We start from the raw sequence: 23,818 nt of genomic DNA, 5'->3' as shown, positions 1-23,818 counted from the left end.
CTTCCTTCCTTCCTTCCTTCCTTCCTTCCTTCCTTCCTTCCCTTTTTTTTTGGAAGGCAGGGCAATTGGGGTGAAGTGACTTGCCCAAGGTCACACAGCTAGTAAGTGTCAAGTGTCTGAGGCTGGATTTGAACTCAGGTCCTCCTGACTCCAGGGCTGGTGCTCTATTCACTGCACTACCTACCGTGTTTCCCCGATAATAAGACCTATCCCGAAAATAAGCCCTCCCCTTACTGTGTAAGATTCCTCTAAAATAAGCCCTCCCCCAAAAATAAGCCCTATTGAGATTGCTACTGTAGTGAAGGTGATCCCCTGTGCTACATGCTACATTATGGTACCCTCTGTATGCACCGTCCCCCCTCCCCCGGGTGAAACGCACACTGCGCTCCGAGCTGCATCCAATCAGAGCTGCAGCCGTGAGCGCATCATCCTGTTCTTTATTGAATTCATTATTGAATAAAGGTACATTTTTTGTTCACATTTACCTGTTTATTAAAATTGCTGTCAATGTTCATTAAAATAAGCCCTCCCCTGAAAATAAGCCCTCTGGTGTTTTTCTGTCCAAAAAAATTAATAAGACAGTGTCTTATTATCGGGGAAACATGGTAGTCACCCCTAAGTTATTTCTTTGAGATTTCCAGGCTCCAATTTCCCAGTAAGATACACAACCTTTAAACATTTAATGCAACTGAATGTACTTGACATGGATTTTTCCTGATACCGGGAACAATTAGTGTGATGATAGCTTTAGTTCCAGAAGTAACAAATCAGCTGGGTAACTGTAGTGACAGTGCATTGTACCCAAGGCTCGGAGCAAAGGAGCCTGTGAATTAAATATAGAATTGGCAATGTAATGCACAAAGTTACAGCTGTCTTCCGGCTGTCATGGACCAATGTGAAGCATAGAATGTGTTAGGGAATACCTGGGCTGCCAGACATGCCCTACCATGCCAACCATTCTTTACCATCTTTGCTTAGGTTCAGTTTTATTGCTGTCAAATACTCGAAAGCAGCCATGATCTTACCAATGTGGGTATAGCACCCAATGGTGCAGAACACCACCCATTCATGCCTGCTTATCATGTATGACTCTTGTTCAGACCCTCTCTTGAGCTTCCTAGTGTTTCCCAAAGTTTTCTAAAGTCCAACTAATCAGGAATCAGAGGACCAACTTCCTGGATTTTCCTGGATGTTTCAAAGAACAAACAGGCTGTCTGCTAGTTATCTCCCACTCTTGCTGTATGACCAGTCCATGGCATTTCTTACTCTAGGTCTTCCTTGTAATTCAAATACAAATACAAATTTGATTTGTGATTTGTCTGTTCACATTCACTCTTCTGCCCCTTTCTCTTGCCCTTTGGGTGATTGAGACCCATTTCCAATTCTTCAGAGACTGTAGTGTTCCATGCCTCCACAGTCATACAACAATGCCTATAAAATTTACGAATCAGGAATTTAGAACCCAGTTTTTATTATTTTTTATTTATTTTCATTATACTACAAAAGTCACCCATTTCATCCCCAAAACTCTATTGTGAAGGAATTCAATCTTCACATTCAAATGTGAATGACTGAAAAAACTCTGAAAGTCTCTTGGACACTTGAAGATGGAAGGTCTGAACCCAAAGGAATTAATTTACTGATGTTCTTCTCTACCTGGTTCCACCTACCATCACCACCAAGGAAGATGAAATCTTATTGCTAGTTTCACCAAAGGCTTGATTCTGCTACCAGTATTAGGAATCTGGTTTAATCTTCCTCTATTCCCTTACTCTCTAATACCTAGGACTCAGTTATAACTGTATCTTTGGTAAACTCAGCTGGGGGTGGGAAGTGTAGCATAGAAGACAGCTCCTTCGGTACAGTAGGGCTAGGAGGGAATGGACTATCACCCAGAGAGTTTGGCTTTTGCTCCAGTAAGGACTGAGGAGGAAGGTGAACCCTTGGAAATGGGACCCTGGGGGATGGTGCCTACACACAGTTCCCTATGTGCTACTAAAGGACCACCAAGCAAAATATTAGGATGACAGTTACCACAAGGAGGAAGAATGTTCCCTTACTCAGAGAAACAAACCCCCTAGATATCAATATCTTTATTTGGGCCAAGTTTTTTGGAGGTCTGTCCAAACCCTTGACTTTGGCCAATGTGGACCACTGCTAGGGAATCCTCTTTCTACATCCTAGGGCCCTCTTATTTTCTGGAATCGTCTCCCAAGATTCCCTTCTAAATGGCTAAGATTCCCAGGAGTCTTGTTGTGACAATCATGGCCCTGTATCCATCCTCTCCCCCACAGCCATAGTCCAGAGAAGTAACCCTTGTGGAGGGATGACCAGGAAATGACCTGTCTAGGTGCTACAACTCCCATCTCCTCAGCAACCTCAGTTACTGAAGACCCAGAAAAGAAAGTTCTTACCATCAGTGTTCTTGGCACAGTCAAATGGTCCATTATCAGAGACAGATACGGTTTTATTCATGGAAGTGATGTTGAAGAGTATGCATTACCATTGCTTTTTCTACTGAAGTCTAAGGACCATCATACCTTTCCACATGACTTGCAGTTGAAACCTTATCCTTGTATTGTTTCCACCATTAGAATGTCATCCCCTTGAGAGCAGGGACTGTTTTACTTTCCTATTACTAACTATAGAGCTTAGTACAGTGCCTGGCCCATAGTAAGCATTTAGTAAATTAATTTCCATTCCTTCATGTTTGGTACAAGAGTTGATGGACTCATAAAGGTAAAGCCAGGAGGGACCTTAGAGCTGATTTAACCTAAATCCATCACATTACAGATAAGGAAGCAGAGAAGTTGAGTGACTTGCCCAGGGTCATGCAGGCAGTAAGTAGCAGAAATGGGATTTGAATCTGCATCTTCTGACTCCAGATCCAATCCTTATTCCTCTAGGTGACAAAAGAAAGGAGGCCCTACCCTCATCTTCTGGGCTCCTGGGATGGAATAGGGAATGTGCATGTAAAGCATAGTACAGGGAAGCGGGTGTTCTGGCTCTGGTGTCATTGGTCTGGGGTTCAAATTCTGACTCTGCTACTTACTACTTTTGTGCTCCTTGGTAAGTCTTAACCACTCTCAGCCTCATTCTCCTTATCTACAAAATAAAAAGGTTGGACTAGATGATCACTGAGGCCCCTTCCAGTTCTAGGTCTGGGATGCTTGAGCATAAATGATGGTTTGGAGAAGGTTGTGCTGGACTAGGAATCAAGAAGACCTGAGTTCAAATCCAGCCTCTGACTCTGACTAGCTCTGTGACCATGGGCAAATCACTCTGAGTCTTAGTTTCCTCCTCTGATAATAATATATGTAGAACCCACATCATAGTTTCTATAGTTGATAGATAATTTATATAAAGTATTATGTGTGTCAGTAATTATGATGATAGTTCAACTACATTATGAGTTAAAAAGGCTTTTAGAGTTCTGGTAAGCAGGCCTCCCATTAAATCCTTGGCTATTGAAACTTTATTTATCCAGGCTTCTGAAATGTGGGATGAGGATCCTAGCTGCATTTCCAGTCTTTCAACAGCATGGAAGTAACTAAGCATGGCAGCTAGTGATCAAGAATAATTAGTTAAAATAAGAAGGTACCAGGCCGAGAATTCTCCCTCCTGCTTTCCTTCTCTCCCCCACCCCCAGCTCCTTCTTGGGCAGGCTTTCCTCTGAAGTTTTCCCTGACCCTCCATGCCCCCAGTGATCTCTCCAGCAACAGCCTCATGGTGTCCTAAGTTCTCCTCTGTAAGCAACCCTTCCTCAGTTGAACTACATTGGGAATGCTAATCCTAGGAAAGATTTTTTTGTTTTAAAAATGTATATAAAAGCTTTTCATTCCTTGTCCCAGATACAAAAGTTTTTACTTATGGCTCTGCTTAGAGGCCAACATCAGCGGTCAATAGAACTAAAAGTGAGGTAAAAGGCCACTGAAGCAGGGGGATCTTTTAAACCCAGAGGTGCTGACTAGGCAACAGAAGACTTCAGAGAACTGGTGGAGAAAAAAAACAAAACTGACCAGAAACTCTCTTTGACTCCAGAGTAGAAATTCTTAACCTTTTTTTGAGTGTCATAGCTGAAGAAAGAACCTTTCTCTGAATAATATTAAGTAATTGAATATTGTGTAACTAATTAAGTAATTAGCTCATTTTCAGTGAGAGGTATGAAAATACACATTTAAATTTAATTTTTTTCCCATCCAAGGTTAAGAACCTCTGCTCTAAACTCTGCCCCTGCCCTCTGAATTTGATCTATGAAGTTTATATTCAGTCAAAGGGCCACACTTGAGGACCTAGAGGGTCACACGTGTCCTTGAGACTGACCACAGGTTCCCCTACCCTGTTCTAGACATTTTGAATGCTACTATGGTCTTTGAAATTGAGAACTATGCCTCTTCATGCCAGCCCTGCTACTTCATTTCACAGTGACCACTTAAACCAGCTACTTGACTAAACTTGTGTCTAAGTGCTTAACCTCTCATCACCTGGTTACATGCTTTAACCCTTAACTGGTCAGGTGGTCCAGAGGCATAAATGGCCCACAAACCTAAACACATATTTATAATAATGTTTTAATGGAAAAATATGTTCCAAGCTTGAAACAACCAGCTTATAAAAGACCAGACTCTATTTTAGATTTTAATCAAGAAGGACCACAATCTATTTTAAGTTATAATCTAGAAAGATCATAATCTATTTAAAATCAGGAGCTGCCAATACCTCTTGCTGGGCAATTAATTGTAGAAACGGATTTATTCTGTTGTCTCGTGTGTGTGGTGTAACGGAAAGAATACTAGAATTGAAGTCAAAAGGCCTGGATTTAAGTCTTGGCTTAGTTATTTACTTCCTGTGTGGCCTCAGGAAGTCACTGAGCTTTTTTTCCCTCCTCTGTAACATGGAGATAATAATACTTATACTTACTATTCATAAAGTTATTATGAATATGACATGAAATAATACATTTGAAGGAGCTTTTTAACCATAAAATGCTATTTAAATGTCAGTTATAGCCTTTTGGTGTCTAGCATAGATTATGTCTCTAGCTAGATGTATGGCTTTGGGCAAGTCTCTTCCCCTGATCCTTAGCTTCTTCAGCTGTAAAATGATGGAGGTAACCTCTTCCCATTCTAAACCTCTGTGAGTCTATGTGTTTGTAGTATGTGTCCTGAAATAGGAATTAAACTGCAGAGGATCCATGACTTACTTACACCCTTATTTCCTTGTACCTTAGGACTAATTTACTGATACATGGGAAAAAATTCTTAAGGGCATGGGATACAGTAGAGGAACCTGGGAGAGCTGAGGTTTAAAAGAGTCAGCAGAGGTGCCAATGAAGAAGCAGCCTGACTAGGTATTTACTACTCTAATGAGAGCCAGACTGGAAAAGGGACAGTAGCAGTCTTGGGATATCCTTTTGGTAAAAGCCTCTGCTGCTTAGATAGCTCTAGGGAAAAATGTTAGTCTCAGCTGGTCCACTTCCATTTGGAAGCATTTTCTGCTGAAAAGCCTAACATATTTTGGCTGTGAAAAAGGCCTGCAAAATCAACAGAGCTTAAAGAAAACAGCTTTACGGTAAATCTAATTTCAAGCATGTTCTGGAAAACTACACCAAAATCGAATGCTATAATGGAATCCTATGACAAATATTTTGGAAAAGGAAAGATTTGCCGTAAGTCTTGAGTAATATAAATATGACTTTGTGTATGTTGGATTGTCTTAAAGTGAGGTACACCTGTGACTTTGAGGGCTTTGTCTTCAGGCTGGAGACTTAAGGAGATACTGTGATGATCCTTCTAGTAAAAGGGCATCATTCAGATCGGTGCTAAAGAATCTTGGCTCTGGCATTTACTAGCTGTAGGATCTCATGGGCAAGTCACTTAGAGGATTATAAATTTAGAGGTGTTAAAGAACCTTAGAAAATATGTAGTTCCAACCCCTGCCCCTTTTTATTGATGAGAAAACTGAAACCTAGAGAAGTGAAGTCACCTAGACACTAGAGCAAGGACTTGAACCCAAGTCTGCTGATTCCCAAACCTGGTAGTTTTCCAACTATCCCATGATGCTCCTCAAGTTCACCCATTCTGAATCTCAGTTTCCTCGCCTGTAAAATGAGGATTATTTGCAAGACCTACCTAACAGGGTTGTGATGAGGAAAACAATATGAAAACCTTCAAGTATTTTTAAAATGTGATCTTACTTATTACTTATATTTATTATTATATACTTATATTATTATAATGTATTATATTAACATCATATATATTTATATATTATTACTTATTTTTTTTCTCATTCAGTAACTTCCAAACTTGGAGAAAAATCTACTTCTTTGGGGTTTTCTGGTCTACAGTTTTGCACTTTTTTTACGCCATTGCACTGCACCCCATTTACCTCTCGAACTGGAACCAGGAGTGGAATCAATTCAGAACCCCCTAAAAGAACAAACCCTGTCTGCACAGTGTAAACAAATCTGGCAGTCCCCGACAGCCCAGAGGAATCTGGGACTGGGCCACCTACCTTTGATATCTACCCTGTTAATTTGGAAAGAGCTTGAATTCTTCAGCCTCAGGCTCTCTGCCATTTGCCTGAGAGATAGAGATCTCAGGAAACAAACACATCTCAGGTTTTTTAGGAGAGGAGGAGCTAGGGAGTGAGGGAGAGAGCACTTTTTGTTGGCTTTTCTAGTTCAGGGAGGGAGGTCCTTATAATTCATGAATCACTGGTCAGCTCTCCTCATTCCACTGTCCTCCTATGACCTTTACAAAAACATGCTCTCAAACTTCACATTACCTAGCGATCAGTATCCAGGAAGTCCCCAGTCTTCCTAAGAACTCAAGTCTCCAAAGTTAGTTTCCAGGGGGTAGAACCCCCTTTTCATTCTAAATGAATTACAAGTAGTGTGAGAATGTATATTGCAAACTCAGAGAGCACAGATTGTGTCTTCCTTGTACTTCCCTTGAATCTCCCATGACTAATACAGATTTGGGTGCATGATTTGGTTTTCTTGTCTTATTTCTCTCTACTTCAGTCTAATCCTCACCATAGTTGCCAAAGTGATTTTCCTCAAGCACAGGCCCTGTCAGTCTCCTCCTCAATAAACTCCAGTGACTTCTTATTACCTGGAGGGTAAAAGACAATCTATCTTTTAAAGCTCTTTCCAACCTGGTCTCTATCTATCTTTCCAGGCTTATAGTACTTCTCAAATCGACCTTTTTTCTACTCCTCACACATACCACTCCATCTCTTTCTCTGCTTTTTCATTTACCATCAAAAAAGCCCGTAATGTACTCTCCTTACTCCAGCCCCTTGGAGTCTCTCTCTTCCTTCAATATGCATCTCAAGGCTTACGAATGCCCTCCTCAAACTACCTTGTGTTTAACTACTTTGTATTTATTCTTATATATTTATATGTGTCCCTGAGAATGTAGCATCTTGAGAATAGGTACTGTTTCATTCTTTTAATTTATTTCTTGTTTGGTTCAGGATTTGGTTCACATGGATTGATTGACATCCAAATAATATTTATTGAATTGAAAATACCTTGTGAAATTACAGCATGGCAGAAAGAGTCCTTACTTGGGAATCAGGAGACTTGGGTTCTAATCTCAGCTTTGCCAACAACCAGCCATGGATCCTTAGGGAAACGGCCCGCTATATCTACTTTTCCCAGCTACACTTGGTGATTCTCATCTGATGCCTAGATACATTGAAATTGGTTTGAAATTATAAATCTATTTATAGTACTATATAAACTTGAAACTTAGGGATCATCCAGCTCAACCTTCCTTATTTTACAGATGAGGAAACTGAGGCCAAGATTGGGGAAGTGATTCATCCAGGATCAAACAGGTGGTTAATAGCAAAATCTGGATTCACATTCAGGCCTTTTCTCCTTGCCTCCCATTATTCACTCCTTCCTTCCTTCCTTCCTTCCTTCCTTCCTTCCTTCCTTCCTTCCTTCCTTCCTTCCTTCCTTCCTTCCTTCCTTCCTTCCTTCCTCCCCTCATTCATTCATTTGTTTAACAAACATTTCTCAAGTGCTTAATATATAGAAAAAGGCAGTTAAATGGCACAGTGGATAGATCACAGGACCTGGAATCAGGAAGACCCAAGTTCAAATTTGACTTCAGATACTCACTGGTTGTGTGACCCTGAGCACTTAACCTCTTTTTGTCTTAGTCCACTGGGGAAGTAAATGACAAATCACTCTAGTGTTTTTGCCAAGAAAACTTTTTGGACAGTATGTTCAGCAAGGTCACAAAGAGTCAGAAATGACTAGACAACAACGTAATAAATAGAAAGCCCTGAAATAGAAGAATTCTCCTAGAGTTCTCAGAGGTTCAGAAAAGCATTGATTTTGAAGAAATATGTCCTCAAGGAGCTAATAATGATAGAATTGAGCTAGAAAATTTTAGGATACAGAAAACAATACACTATATAAAATTAAATGTTATTGTACACAGTAACAGCAACATTGTGCAATGCCTGACTTTGATAGACTTGGCTCTTCTCAGCAATGCAAGGATCTAAGGCAACTCTAAAAGACTCATGATGGAAAATGCTATCCACATTCATAGAAAGAAGTATGGAGTCTAGACACAGATCAGAGCAGACCATTTGTTCTCTCTCTTTTTGTTTTTTCTTTCTTGTGGTTCTTCCTATTGGTTCTAATTCTTCTTTACAACATGACTAATGTGAAAATATGTTTAATATGAAAGTATATGTAGAACCTATATCAGATTGCACACTGTCTTGGGGAGGGGAGTGGGAACAGAGGGGGGACAAATGGGGAGAAAATTTGGAACTCAAAATCTTATGGAAGTGAATGTTGAAAATTCAAAATAAATAAATAAATTTTAAATTTTAAAATAATTCAATATTAAATTGGCTTATAAAACAATTGAGAGGAAAAGTTGAGAGGAAAGGAAACCAACTGGAATCATTAGGAAATCATTACAAAATTGAATATTTCTATCCAAAATAATGAAGGACAGAAGGCATAATAACAATAGAATTATAAACTCATAGAATTGTGAAACTGGATGAGGTTTTAGGAATCATTTATTCCAAAAACCTTTCTCCATGAGGCCTTCCAGAAGTTAGATCCTTCCAGGTCAGCTCTCAAACTAAAAGTAGTCTCTCACCTCAGATTTCCCAAGCCACTTTGTTTGACTGCTCCTACATAAATACTCCCTTTTCCAATTTATAGTTATTTTGAACATTACACATAATTAAGTATCTCATTTGTAACAACTATGTATTTTTTATCTTTGTATCACTAATGCTTTGCATATAGTAGGCATGGAATCATTGTTTATGGAATTGAATTGAAACTTAGCAGCCTGTGACTGTAGACCTTCTCCCTTTAAAATAATAGAACTTTAATCTGTCACTAATCCTGGAGTGCTTCTCCCACCCTCTATATTTCTCAAAGCTCATTGCCAGTGGCTCAGTCAAGTTCAGTCCACAAGTTCTTTCCATACCCCTGGGTTGGATTTCCTCTGAGCCTTGTAACTTGAACTTACTGAGGACAACTGTCTAACCATCTTCTCATCCGGAGATTCAATTCTTGGCTATCCATTGCTGTTCTGGTCCTTCCAGCTGGAAGGTCATTCTTTTTGGTATAGAAAACAAAAGCATATTTGGAGTTAATGAAAACAGACAAACCCCATTCCATGGGGAAAAAAAAGACCTACAACAATCCAAATGAAGTCACAGAAAAAAGAGTCAATAAAATAACATTTGATGAAGTTGGTTTAGAATATCGACCCCCAACTCTTTTTGCATAAAAGAAAATGAGATGGATGAGTATGGAGAAAGGCATTTAAAACAGATGTAAGGAACCAGTTTAGTTCCAGGAGGGAACATTTAAATCTCAAGCCAAAAATACTTTGTCTGGTGGAAAAGCTAGGACCTACATACAGTGAGACAACCACCACCTTTCCCAGTCCTTAAGTATTTCTTACGACTTCCCTTGATCCTGGTAGAAGATCATCTGAGGGCATCTGACCTCCTAGATAAATGGTTGGCTCCCCTCTGACTTGGTGCCATTAACTCTCTAAAATGCCCTGAACATAATTCCAGGATCTGCCCACTCACTATTTCTCACCCTAAAAATAGGCTCCATTCTGTTCTTCTCCACCCCCCTCCCTCCCCTTTTGGCGGCAAACTCACATGGAGAAAACTGTCACCGAGCTGACAGCTCAACAATACAGTGAATTAGCTGTATTCCAGGGGCCTATCCCTTCTCTTCTCTCTGAGGCCACAGACAAAAATAGTAGCAAGGCCTGCCAAGTGTGAGCTCCATCTCCCATAGCTCTGTCACCGGAAGCCGGGATAAGGGCTGTGGCAGTCTCCTACCTCAGGGTCTAATCATTCACTGAACCCATCTGGGAATGGTTCAGATAGGGCAGCATGCTTTATAGCTGTGGCTAGTCCACTCTGACCCAGGCAGGGATAAAGCCAGGCTGAGGCAAGGGAATGTTTTCCGGGAACTCATTACTCAACTATTCTTTACCTTGTCATCAAATCTCATCTGGTTTACCAAGAGGTCGGCCAAAGCCAAGTTGTGAGGTATGTCAGGTTGGTCCTCTGTCTTCCTGTATCACCATATTTTATTGAACTCTCTCTTCTTTTAATGTACCTTCCTTCTCCATTGCTCAGGTCCCCGAAAATCCTCTCAAGGTCCAGGGATGATCACCTAAACCTGTCTTCACTGTACCTGAGCAGTGCACTATGCTCCAGACTCTCTCTTCATATATTAAGCCCTTGCAGATAAGAATGCTGACCCTATGGTCAGAAAAACCCGAGTTCAAATCCTGCCTCAGACTTATACTAGTTGTGTGATGCTGGGCAAGTCACTGAACCTTTGTTTTCCTCAGCTTCCTCATCTGTAAAAGGGGGATGGGTTGTTGTAAGGATCAAATTAGATAAAATAATATATGTAAAATACTTTGTGAACCCTAATTAATTAAACCTTGATATAAAAATGTTAGCTGTTATGATTATTATCTGATACATGTTCCAGTTGAGAGTGAGCAGCAGCTTTTAAGTGGCAGAAACTGATCATTTTTAATTTATGAGTCATTTATGATTAACACTGATTTTAAAAAATGCTTTACCAATACCTTTAATCTTTATATCATATCATTTCCCACTCCCATCTCCCAGACTGAATCCTCCCTTGTAACAAAGAAAAGTGATTGAGCAAAAATATCTGATAAGGAAACCTTGTCTGACAATGCATACAATATTCTGTCCCAATAATCTCCCACTTCTCTGTTTAAGGAAAAATTTCTGTTTTACTTTGGTATGTCTTTGGACTTTCTCCCACCCTCCCGCCTCTAAACTCACCCCCATTACTCAGTTCAACTGCCTTTTGGGAATCTTTTCATTGTTGTCATCAATATGAATATCTTTTTCTTGGTTCTGTTTATTTCACTCAGTATCAATTTATACAATTTTTAAAAGATTTCTCTGAATTATTAATATTCATTATTTTTACTGAATATTAATATTATGCTACATTCATATACCATATTTTTTCAACCACTCTCCAATATATAGGACATACTTCCACCCTGTTTCCAGTTTTTTTTACTACAACTGTGAATGCTATGATGATATCCTTGTCCACATGGGACCTGTACTTCTGCTTTTAGCTTCTTTGGGGTATATGCCTAGCAGTGAGATTGCTAAGTCAGCTTCTTATATGATGCCAAACGAATATCCAGAATCATATCAGCTCTGTCAATGGTGACAATGAGTTTTCAGTGCCTTTGACAACCCCTCCCCTGGGGACAACATTTTACCTCTTTGCCAAGGACCTTTGTAATGTGTAATAAGACAAGAATTTCAGGCCTCATCCCCAAGTCTCCATCAAGCTTTTGATATGAAGGCTATCCTGGCTTCTCTATGTCAAGGAAGTAGTAGCATAAGAACATTCTCCCAAGCTGGAAAAGGCTTCAGATTTAGACCAGGTGAGTCTGTTGGCAGAGGACCAACCCAGCCAAAGATTGTTTGACTCATCTCTCTGAATGACCATCTGCGGTGTGGCAGAGAGATTATGATAGTTTTGTTTCTGCGATCTTAGAGAACATTTAGTCCAATGTCCTCATTTTACAGATGAAGAAACTGAGGACCACAGAAGCTCAGTGACTTCCTTAAGATCCCACAGGCAGCTAAGTGACAGGATTAGAACTCAGGTCTTATACCATGCTTCATGAAGTTTTACATTAAGAACTAGCCTGTCTGTAGTGGCTTTATGGGGGTGGTGTCAAAAATAGGTAGTCCTCTGTAAGTGTGAGATTTGGGATTTCAAGGGACAGAAACATGGGCAACAATGAACTTAAGCTAAATTGGTCTAACTTTGGGGTTTATTGAATTGCATATAAGCCTTTGAAATACACTCATACCAGCAGGATAGAAGACATGCGCACCAGCCAGGGGGTTCCTATTCACTGATGCACTGAAATGAAGCTTCACATGTAGCTGCTCCTAGAAGTTGATCTTTTCAGACTTGGGCCATGCAGGTTTTATCCTGAGTAAAACAAAGGGAGCTGGACCTTCTTACAAATGTGTGGATCCTAAATAGGACAGAAAAGGCTCAACACAGGTTTGGTAGAATTCCTTTGGAGTCAAGGAGCTATTGCCATGAATATTCATCCTGTTTCTATATGCACATCTTCCCCTCTTCCTCTCCATGAAAGCCCCCGATCTAACTGGCCGGCTTTAGCTGCCCCAAACATGTCACATAGCTTACATTTACACTACAAAAGCACTCAAATGCATTATCTCTTTTGATCCTCAATTCAAAACCTTCAGAGGCAGGTAAAGTAATAACTACCTTAGGAACTTTGGACATTGAACTTCCCAATCTCAGAGTCCTTTGGGTTCTATTTCATTTGATCCCAATGAAAGCAGTGGGTCAAATGACTCGGGGTCAGGTAACTAATCTCAAACTTAGATTTTGTGACTCCAAGTCCAGTACTCATTCTGCCATTCCAACCTTCTTCTCATATGGTTAGTCACTATTCTGCCTCAGTATAAGGCTGGCTCTGGCAAATTTAATTAGGAGCCTAAGTTGTTCCGTGTCGAGTTTCTTCCTGGTTCTGTTTCAGTTTCTCTTCTCTCTCTGTAATCTTGGGGTTTGATGAAAAGTTGGGTGTGGATGCATTAGGGAAAATACTGGTTTAGACAAGGAGTGCCCCACAGGTAAGGCTCTGCTAAGTACAGAATCAGAGGAAGGAGGCATTTAAAGCCGTACATAGCCCAATAACTTTACCAACATGGTCAACATCTGTCCTTCACATGGCTAGGCTAGTTTTTGTGGTAAGTGTCTGAGGTCGGATTTGAACTCAGGTCCTCCTGACTCCAGGGCCAGTGCTCTATTCATTCTGTTATAAGGAATTGTCACCGACTCTGATTCTAGTGTTTTATTGTCATTCAGCATCTTTTCTATGGCTCACTGCTTTGGGCTCTGCATTTGGAATCAGAGGGCTTGGGGTTCAAAACCCAATTCTGCTACTCACTACCTAGGTGACATTAAACAAGTTCTTTGGACCTCAGTCTCCTCATTTGTAAAATGGTGGTGGTGGTGTTGTGGGGGTAATGTAGATGAATTGCAAGTTCTTTTGCTCCAACTCTAAATTCTATGATATTATAAAATTACTCAGTATGTCAATGACTGGGCCATATGATGCCTGATTCTCTTTCAGGTATCAATACTCTCTCCCTCATGAAATTATTTTGTGTATGCTCCTACACATCTAAGTTGTATTGTCCTCTGCCCCTCGATAGAATGTAAGCTTCTCGAGGGTGGGTAGTGATTTTTCTTGTCATTTATACTCACCACCTGGCAAAGAAACTTCCACATCATAGGCTTTTTAAAATATTTGTTGAATTGACTCAACTTTTGTTTATAATAAACTGGGCATGGCAAAGAAGTTCTCCTACTCTTCTTGGCAAAGCAGGAGTTGTGTAAAGGATTGCACTCAATATTAACGAGTTCACACTACCTTCTGTTGTTCCCTTGTGAAGCGGATGGCCAGAGCTCACCTAGATGCCTAAGGGTCCCTCTGTGGCCAGTTAGAGACTGAAATCTATAGCTGGGGTAAACTATGGGGAATTAATTACCTGTGTTCAGTAACAGAAATCATAGGATCATACAATTACAGTTGGAAGAGACCTCAGTGGCCATCTAATCCAACCCCTTATTTGACAGATTTTATAATCATAATGTCCCTTCTAGTTCTAGAGGTCTTATGATACCATGAGAACTAAGAAAGATTAGCTTTTCAGAAGACTGGAAAGAAGTAATCAGTGAGTCAGTTTTGTCCAAGGATCCTTTGATAAGTTGTATTGTTGTTTTTGAATTGTTTTCCCTTGTGTCCTATTCTTTTTGACCCCATTTGGGGTTTTCTTGGCAAAGATACTGAAGTGGTTTGCCGTTTCCTTCTCCAATTCATTTTACAGATGAGGAAACTGAGGCAAATAGGATTAAGTGACTTGCCCAGGGTCACACAGCTCGCAAGAGGTTGAGGCCAGATTTGAATTCAGGAAGAGAAATCTTTCTGACTCCAGGCTGGGCACTCTATCCACTATGTCACCTAGCTGCCTGAGGTATTGCTGCCATAAAAATCATCAACTCACAAAGACATGGAAAAACTGGTTTATTACATACTTAGGGCATAGACTCACTACATAAAAAAATCAGTGAGCCATGAACAATAGTTTCAGCAACCTTATGTAGGTTTTAGAAACATAAACAGGATGGGCACAATGGAGTTTTATACAAGGCAGAAGGGGAAGGTAATGACTTACACATAAAAAATAAATCACAAAAGAGAAAGAGCTATATTAGGTAAGATAGTAAACTAATCAGTAAACACCAGGGATATAGTTGCCAGTTGCAAATTAACACCAGAGCTAAAACTGATATCTCAGCTTAATCTTGCAGATTCTAGCTCATTTCATGATTTACTCAACTTAAGAAAGTTGTGGTAAGAAAGTTAAGCCAGAAATATTCTTTGCACACAGTCAATAAGCATTTAAATCATACTATGTGTCAGGCACTGTGATACAAAGAAAGGTAAAAGTCAGTGCCTGTTCTCATGGACTCAGTCTAATGGGGAGAGAACATGCAAGCAACTATGTTGATGTAAACTACATTATTGGAAATAGTCACTAGAGGGAAGACACTAGCATTAAAAGGATTAAGAAAGGCTTCCTTTAGAAGGTAGGATTTTCACTGGGACTTGAAGGAAGCCAGCAGGCAGAGATGAGGAGGGAGAGCATTCCAGGTGTGGGGTAACGACTAGGAAAAATGCCTGGAAAATGGAATGTATTGTTTGGGGAACAGAAAGAAGGCCAATGTCACTAGAGGGGAAAGTACATGGGGAGGGATTGCAGAGAGTAAGTTTGTTGTTTGTTCTTCATTCTCCAAGAGGACCATGACATAGGGAAGGTGGCATCATGACTTACACATGAATAAGGTGTAAGAAAAATAGAAAGTTAGGAGGGAGGTAGATTAAGAAGTACTTTGAATTCCAAAAGAGGATTTTATATTTGATCCTAGAGGAAATAATGGGGAATGGGGAGGGCTAGGTGGCATGGTCAGATCTGTGCTTCAGGAAAATTAATTTGACAACTGTTGGATTGGAGTAAGGAGAGACTTGAAGCAGAGAGACCAATCAGAAAAGTAGGAAGAGAATGAGGATGTGACTTGCCTAGGATCATACAGCTAGCAAAAGTCTGAGGCCATAAGCATTTGGGAAGCCCAAAGAAAAGTTTAAGGAGAAGGATAGTGAATTGTGTGGAAAGCTACAGGGTGAGCTAAAAGGGAGAGGGCTGAAGAAGGGCAATTGGGTCATGTGAAAGATGCTTTATCCAAGTTGATGACCAGAGTGCTCCACTGGTACCCTCTTGATGTGGAAAGAAAGCAAAGAGAGCCTTTGACACATCAGGTAAACCCTTAGTGATATACTTTTGATGGGATAATGATGAGTTACACAGGATGGGCAAGCTTGGATGAGATCACAGATCTACTTGAATATTGAGGATAGTAGATGAGGGAGGTATATCTGAATTGGGGATGGTGGGGAGGATACTTCCTTTATAATATTCTAGTTTGGCAGTCCCCTGCCTACTTTATGAGAGGCAGTGATGCAGAGTGCAGGGGTGGGGAACCTGTGGCCTCAAGGTCTCATGGGGCCTTCTAGGTACTTGGATGTGGCCTTTTGACTGAGTCCAAGTTTTACAAAACAAATTCATTTATTGAGGGTATTTGTTCTGTGAAGTTTGGATTCAGTCAAAAGGCTGTACTTGAGGACCTAGAGGGCTACATGTGGCCTTGAGGCCATAGGTTCCCCACCCCTGGTAGAAAATAGGCCTTAAGCCTGGAATCAGAATGGCTTTCTGAGACAAGTCCTGCCACATACACTGTGTGACCCTGAGCAAATCACAACTTTTCAGTGCCTCTAGACAACTAAAACTATAAACTGAAGTTTGTTCAAAGAAGTAGAGGGTTTCCTCATGAGGTGTTCCCAATAGGAATGAAATCACAGGAGAAGGCAGCTTCCTTTTCTACTCTTGGTTTCATCTCATTGTCCATCTGTATTTTTTTCTAAGATAGACATAATGTTGGACAAACTCTGTAGAGTGTCTATTCAGATGGATGGTGAAATCTGAGTGACAGATATTTCTCATCCCTTTAGTCTCTCCTGTATGGATGGACGGTTACAGATCTCTTCCAGGAGACTCTGCAGTGTCTTGGGCTTGTAATCTGCAAACAGGAACATCTGGAGGACCTCACTAGCCACAGGAAATTTCTCCGCAATCTGAATTTTTCTTGTATCTTCTCCATGACAGTGGAGAATACTTTTGCAGAGCATTCTATTTTATGCCTTGCTGGATGGTTATTATCAGAAGGTCATTGAACAGGATTATTTTTGTTGTTCCAAGGAATCTTGAATGATCTTGATATATGGATGGGAGACACTTGTAAAAGAGCTTATATCACTGCAATTTGTTCCATTAGGTCAATCTGCTGTAGTATCCGATATTATGGCTTTTAGGCACTGTGTTCTAGACTTTTGAACTGGGAGGCATAGCACATTAGGCAGCTGTCCATTAATACCTTGGTGTGAAATAATTTGTTGTATGTGGGTATAATTTTGTAAGCAAGCTTTTGAGCTTGAGAATGAACACCACTGCCTTCTGGGTAGCCTGGGGTAACAATGGTACTGGGTTCCTTGGAGACACTGGCAACCAAAAGATGGGATCAGGATGAAAAAAAAGGAGAGGTGAGAATTCAAGGAAGTCAGATTCTGTTGGTGTTATCAGTTTTCCTGTTCCATTTAGGAATGTGATGACTGGAAACAGTTGGAGTAGAAACTGACAGAGAGAGGGTAAAGGATACCTTATAATCTCTTAACAAAAGTGAGGAAAGCCCAGGATAAGTGAAGTGCCCTATTAAGACAGCAAAGGAAATTTTCAATTGTGCTTGCCAGAAGGCAAAGGGATAATGAGAGAGCTGCAAAATGACTTACTGAAAATAGGTCTCTGAATATGTTTACCAGGAAATGGACATGGCCAAGGACTCATGGCATAATTCCTACTAACTGCTGAGGGCAGGACTGGTCCTAAGACAAACTGGGAAGTAAATGATGGATGTCTTTAATGCCTTCTCCATTTATATCCAGCAACTGACACCTATCTCTTTCTGGCTTTCTGCCCACTGGTTCAGGAAGCCTTTCCACTTGATCTTCCCACTCCTAAGAAAATCTCCCATATTCTATATCCATTGATCTCTGATAAAGCTATCATAGTATTGAGCAAACAGTTGGACCCTGATTTCGTTTGCCCTAAAACCCACTATCAGAGATTCATTCCTTTGGTTTAAACCTTGTCAGTTGACTTTTCCCGCTGCCTCCTCTTTAAAATGTAGATACTCAAAGGGTGAGTCATAGATTAAGTCTCTAACACCAATGATGTGAATATGTTGGTCTGATATGCTTTATTCCCCACTGAAGGGATAAGTCAACCCTGGATTCTGGGAATGGGAGATGCTGAAAGTTGGGGAGGAGGGGAGACACGTGTAGAAAGGGGAAGCTGAGGAGTACCAAGAGCCAACCACCTGCCTCAAAATCTTCCTGAAGACTCACTGTGACGTTTATAGAATCTCAGAGCTAGAAGGGACCTTTGTGATCATTTAGTCTGGCCACTGGCCATAAGCCTGAATTCCTTCCACAATATTCCTGTAAGTGGTTTTCCAGCCTCCACTGGAATACCTCTAGTGACAGGAACTCAATGACTTCTAAGGCATTCCATTCCACTTCAGGACAGCTCTAGTCTCTTTGACCAAGTGACCTTTTGCTGCAACCCATAATTCAAGACTTGTCTCTTTCATGCTTCCCTACACTACTCCCTTTTCCCCCATCCCCCATTAAAAACTCCCCTATCCTATTGCCTTGTCATAGGTCAATCTGGTTAAGCAGTCTGTGCTGTTAGAAGATTAGGGAGCATCTCTGGAGCAGCTACATAGTATATTGCATAGAGTGTTGGGCCTGGAGTAAGGAAAACCTGAGTTCAAATGTGACCTCAGACACTGTGGGACCCTGGCAAGTCAGGTAACCTGTGTTTGCCTCAATTTCCTCAGATGTAAAATGGAGATAATAATAGCACTTACTTTGCAGGATTGTTTGATGATCAAATGAGTTAATTTTTGTAAAAAGAGTTTAGCCCAGCACCTGGCACATAGTAGGCATTATATAAAACCTCCTTCCCTCTGCACTTTCAGTGGGAGCCTTCTGTAGACAGTGCCCCTGCCATTTTATGTCTTACTCATTAGCGACTAATAGTAAGAATGTCAGACCAGGTAAGAGGGGGACAACATCAGTATGGGTGTCATTGCAAGAGAAATTTGGGGGATAGAAAGAGCTTCATGTTAACCTTCAAATGGGCCCCTAACCACGCTGTGGCATTTCAGGGCATTGCTGAGGGTCACCTGGACTCCAGCTGTACATCATTTCCCCACACATGCCAAATCACTTAGGAAATAGCAAGAGCAGCATTAAGCAGCAGTCTATGAATTTAGCAGTATTTACTCTTGCTTGGTTATTTGCAGAGTAGCATACACTTGGCATACTGGGACCCCAGCCAGGGACCTTCTTGTGTGAAATCAGTAGAGGGGAAGGGCAGAAAAAGAATGCATCCAGTACTGTTGAGTGGGCAGTCAAGGCCAACTGAGCCAATGCAAGATAGCAGATTGAAAGCATTGCTTTTGACACCTGCAGAAAGGGGAGGAAATTACTTCCTTTTATCATAAATGCCACATTTTATATATCTTAGATTTCTGAGGAACAGATGGTTGAGAATTCCTGCATCCAGCCTTCACACATATCATACCCTGTGGGCAGTCACCTACATTGACTGTGTGGGTTTAACCCTGATGGTAATGCCAATACCGTAGCCACAAGAGCAGGAGTGGGAGGCCACGGCTATGTTCTCTGCATAGAACCACAGGATTATAAAGTCATAGAAATGTTTGAGCTAGAAGGAATTGCAGAGGTTGTCTAGTCTAACCCCCCTCAAAACAATTGAATTCATCCAGCACTTTTTAAACACCTACTATGTGCAGAGTACCGTGTGACACAATAAGAGAGTTATAAAATTTAGACAAGACATTTTTCCTGGCCTCGTAGAATTTATAATCCTTTTGGAGAAAAGACATGTTGAAAGATAACTACATACACAATCTATGGATAAGTACATTAGAGAGGTACAAAATAAAGTGTGATTTGGGGACTAAGGTGGGGTTGGGGAACTGTGGAGATCAGGGATGGCTTTCTGGAGAAGTGAACATTTGAAATGGGCTTTTAAAGGATGGGTAGTACTTCAAGCATGTAGGTGACTTAGTAGACAGAGTGCTGGGCCTGGATTTAGGAAGACCTGAGTTCAAATTTGACCTCAGACACTTACTAGCTGTGTGACCCTGGGCAGCTCACTAAACCTCTGTTTGTCTTAATTTACTGGAGAAGGAAATGGCAAACCACTACAGTAACTTTGCCCAGTGAACCGCTATGGACAATATGGTCCCAGGGTCATGAAGACTGGACACGACTGAACAGCAACAAATAATTAAGAAAGGCACCACAGAAACAGATTCTGGGGTGAAAGAGAAAATGATTGAGGAACCAAAGGTTTGCACTTCTGAGTATATTGATTTATTAAGCAATGTATTCTAATTAGCACTGTCTGCTAATTGCCTAACAAATCAGGACCAGACCTCCTTAGCTTGGCATACTGGGATCACAGCCAGGGACAGATTTTTTTAATAATTAAAAACAATTGATCAAATAAATCTAATTAATTAAAAGAAAACAATTAACCAGGATACAAAATTAGATAATCTGGTTTCTAATTGGAAGAAAGATCAGGTACTTTCTAAATTGGGAGGGGGAGGAGTGAACAGTTGTAATTCCTTGAATTCAGATAAAGAGCTGTCCCACTTTCCTAAGTATCTATAAAGAAAATCAAAGGAACATGGAAAGAATAACTGATCAGTTCTAGATCAGTTTTCAGATAAGACATATGGGTTGAAATTTATTATTGTGAGAAAACTCCTTGCATCGATCTTTGGATCTAACTGGGTTTCTGGTCGGCACAACCTAGGTCCTTAGTTAAGCAGCAGAAAGAAGGTGGTCCAGCTTCTCAGTCATGCAGGGCTAGGTTCAAACAGTGCAATAAGTTTCCCCACAATTCCCACAGTTGAATGAAGTTGTCTCACAAGACTGAAATTGGACAAGACCCATAATTGAAAAGAAAGGGAACTGGGCTAGATCCAGAACTGAGTCACAAGATGGAATCAGTGTAGTTCACTTACTTAATTGCCACTACCATTTGCTGCTCTAATCCCCTCAATTCCAAGTGTAAGGAATGTTATTAGCAAAAGCATAAAGGGAGGAAGGCATCTTATTTTACAGATAATAATAGCAAGCATTTATATAGTCCATTAAGGGATGCAAGGCAGCAACAACCCTGTAAGGTAGGTGTTATTATTGTACCCATTTTACAGATGAGAAACTGAGGCTGAGAGGATAAATGTCTTGCCTAGTCATACAACTAGTAAATGTTTAGGCAGAATTTGAACTCAGGTCTTCCTGACTTCACCTTGGGCACTCTATTTACTATGTCACCTCTGAAGCACCTTCTAGATACCCAGCCCAAGAATGTGTGCGTGTGTGTGTGTGTGTGTGTGTGTGTGTGTGTGTATCATTGCTCTTGAGTGTTTCTTTTTTTTCTATTCTCTAATCAAAGACTGATGGAAACAAAATATTTACAGGCCACTGAGGAGGTAGACTCTAAAATGGCAATTAATAGAATTCCTTTCATCTCAGCCTGATGCTGGGTGCTGCTGAACTTTGAGAATCATCATAGTGCAGGGAAAAGAGGGCTGGATTTAGACTGAATGTCCTGGGTTTGAATCTCACCTGTGTCGCATACAGTATCATCTACATGGTCTTGCATGGATAAGGCATTTTATCTTTCTAGGACTCAGTTTCCTTGTCTGTAAAATGAGGAGGTTAGACTAGATGTCCTCTAAGGTCCTTCTCAGCCCTAAATCTAGGATGCTGTGATTCTTCTTTGAGTAAGTCCCATCTCTTCCAGATTACACGTGGGGAGGTTTAGTTACTGACATATCAGATTGGCCTTGAGGGTCTGGAATATTTCAAAGGCTCGACTCTTCCTCTAACTTATCATAATCATTCAATGAGCATTTGTTAAGTGGCAACTTGACTGTGCCATGGATAGAGCACTGGACCTAGAGTCAGGAAGACTTAAATTTATTTTTTATTTTTGCTTTTTGGAGGGGCAGTTGGGGTTAAGTGACTTGCTCAGGGTCACATGGCTAGTTTTTGTGTGTGTATTAAGTGTCTGAGGCCAGATTTGAACTCAGATCCTACTGACTCCAGGAATGGTGCTCTATTCACTGTGCCACCTAGTTGCCCTGAAGACTTAAATTAAAATCCTGCCTCAGATGCTAGCTATGTGACCCTGGGCAAGTCACTTAGCCTCTACTTGCCTCAGTTTGCCCTTCTGAAAATGGGGATAAGAATAGCATCGATCTCCCAGGGTTGTCATGGGGATCAAAGGACATAATAATTGTAAAAGTGCCTGGAACATAGTAAGTACTACATAAATGTTGGTTATTATTATTACTGTTGTTTTGAGGCAGTCAGGGTTAAGTGACTCTAAATCTATGATTCAATTCAAATCTGGAATAAATCCTGCCCCTGGCATGTACTAGCTGTGTGGCCTTAAGCTACCACTGCTGATGCTGCTCTTACTACCACTACTATTGTTGTTGTTCATTCTGACTCTGGGATCTCATTTGGGGTTTTCTTGGCAAAGATACTGGACTGGTTTTGCTATTTCCTTCTCTAGCTCATTTTACAGATGAAGAAAGTGAGGCAAAAAGAAGTGACTTGCCCAGGGTCACACAGCTGCTGGATTTGAACTTAGATCTTCCTGACCTACTGCTCTATCCACTGTACCACTATTAGTATTCCTAGCTAGCTAGCATTTATATGGAGCCTTGAGGTCCACAAAGCGCTTATATTTGTTGTCTCATTTGGTATTCACAAGAACCTCATGAGATAGGTGCTATTATTATCTTCATTTTAAAGATGAAGAAATTGAGGCTGAGTGAGGTTAAATGACTTGCCCCAGTCACACAGCTAAGTGTCTGAGGCAATATTTAAGGTCTTCCTGACTCCAAGCCCAGAGTGGATCCACTGGGTCACCTAGCTGCCAATATTAACATTTATATAGTGCTTTTAATGTCACAAAGTACTTTATATAGACTTTCACTTTACAGCAAATCTGTGAAACAGATTTTGAAACCAGGGTCTTTCTTTTTCTGTTTGCCTGATTCCCGGTCCAATTTATCACCTAACTACTCACGGGGATTGTCTGTCCTTTCCCCCTCCACCTTGGTCAAGTAAGCCCGTAAGACTATAAGTAATGTGTAGTCAATGAACTTCATTTGTGGAGAGTGGGAGAGAAGACACTCTGAAATCAGAGATCTGACCCTACCACTTCCCCAGCAACAAATAAGATTTCATTTACACTACCCACTTCACAGAGTTGTTGTGAGAGAAGTGCTTTGTAAACCTTAAAGGCTATATAAATGTGAATTGTTATTATTACAGACAGGAGCTAAATTAGCACACGCCCCCATACACCTGGACCCTCTCCAGGATCTTTGATCCACAGACATAAACTATGACCTAAGAGGAGATGATGGATGTACTTACTGTGGTGGCAGAGCCAATGGCATTGCATCTGCAGCTGATAACAGGCTGTGAGACTGAGGCTGGTGCCAAGATACAGTGTGTTTGTTTGTTTATTTATTTATTTTTGTGGTTGGCATAAAGTAAAGAAAACAAAGTAGGGAGCAGAAAGAAGCGATTTGAACTGGGCCACTGCTTTTCCTGGCTCTCGGGCAACATACTATTGGCCCAGTTTCCAAAATCAGGGCCAGTTTGTTTTAGCAGCTTTGATGCTTTTACTGTTTGGACAGCTCAGCCCTTTCAGAAAGTACCAAGCAGACTGAAATGTTTCTCATTGAAATTCATCGTGCTCAGATAACACACTTAAAAATAAGAAGGGAGAGACGATGGAATGCTTTGTCTAGACCAGAAATACAGAGCGCGCTCTCCCTCCCTCCCTCTCTCTCTCTCTCTCTCTCTCTCTCTCTCTCTCTCTCTCTCTCTCTGTCTCTGTCTCTCTGTCTCTGTCTCTCTCTGTCTCTCTCTCT

General features: G+C 40.8%; 1 protein-coding gene across 3 annotated transcripts in view; it reads left to right on the top strand.

Annotated features, from left to right (window-relative positions):
• ARHGEF4 (Rho guanine nucleotide exchange factor 4) overlaps positions 1-23,818 on the top strand; it is a 533,634-nt gene that overhangs the window by 103,370 nt on the left and 406,446 nt on the right. Inside the window, exon 1 of one of the 3 annotated variants that reach the window (XM_069063357.1) lies at positions 15,388-15,398. The exons of the other annotated variants lie outside the window; for them this stretch is intronic. The gene's annotated coding sequence lies outside the window, so the exon portion shown is untranslated. Of the gene's footprint in view, positions 1-15,387; positions 15,399-23,818 lie in introns of those variants that run through there. 3 annotated transcript variants of the gene reach the window in all.

This window comes from Petaurus breviceps, unplaced genomic scaffold (genome assembly GCF_028583685.1).
Source record: "Petaurus breviceps papuanus isolate PSGF00001 unplaced genomic scaffold, PetGlider_PUasm1.0 90556, whole genome shotgun sequence".
Taxonomy (NCBI): Eukaryota; Metazoa; Chordata; class Mammalia; order Diprotodontia; family Petauridae; genus Petaurus; species Petaurus breviceps.
This window is presented reverse-complemented; position numbering and strand designations above follow the sequence as displayed.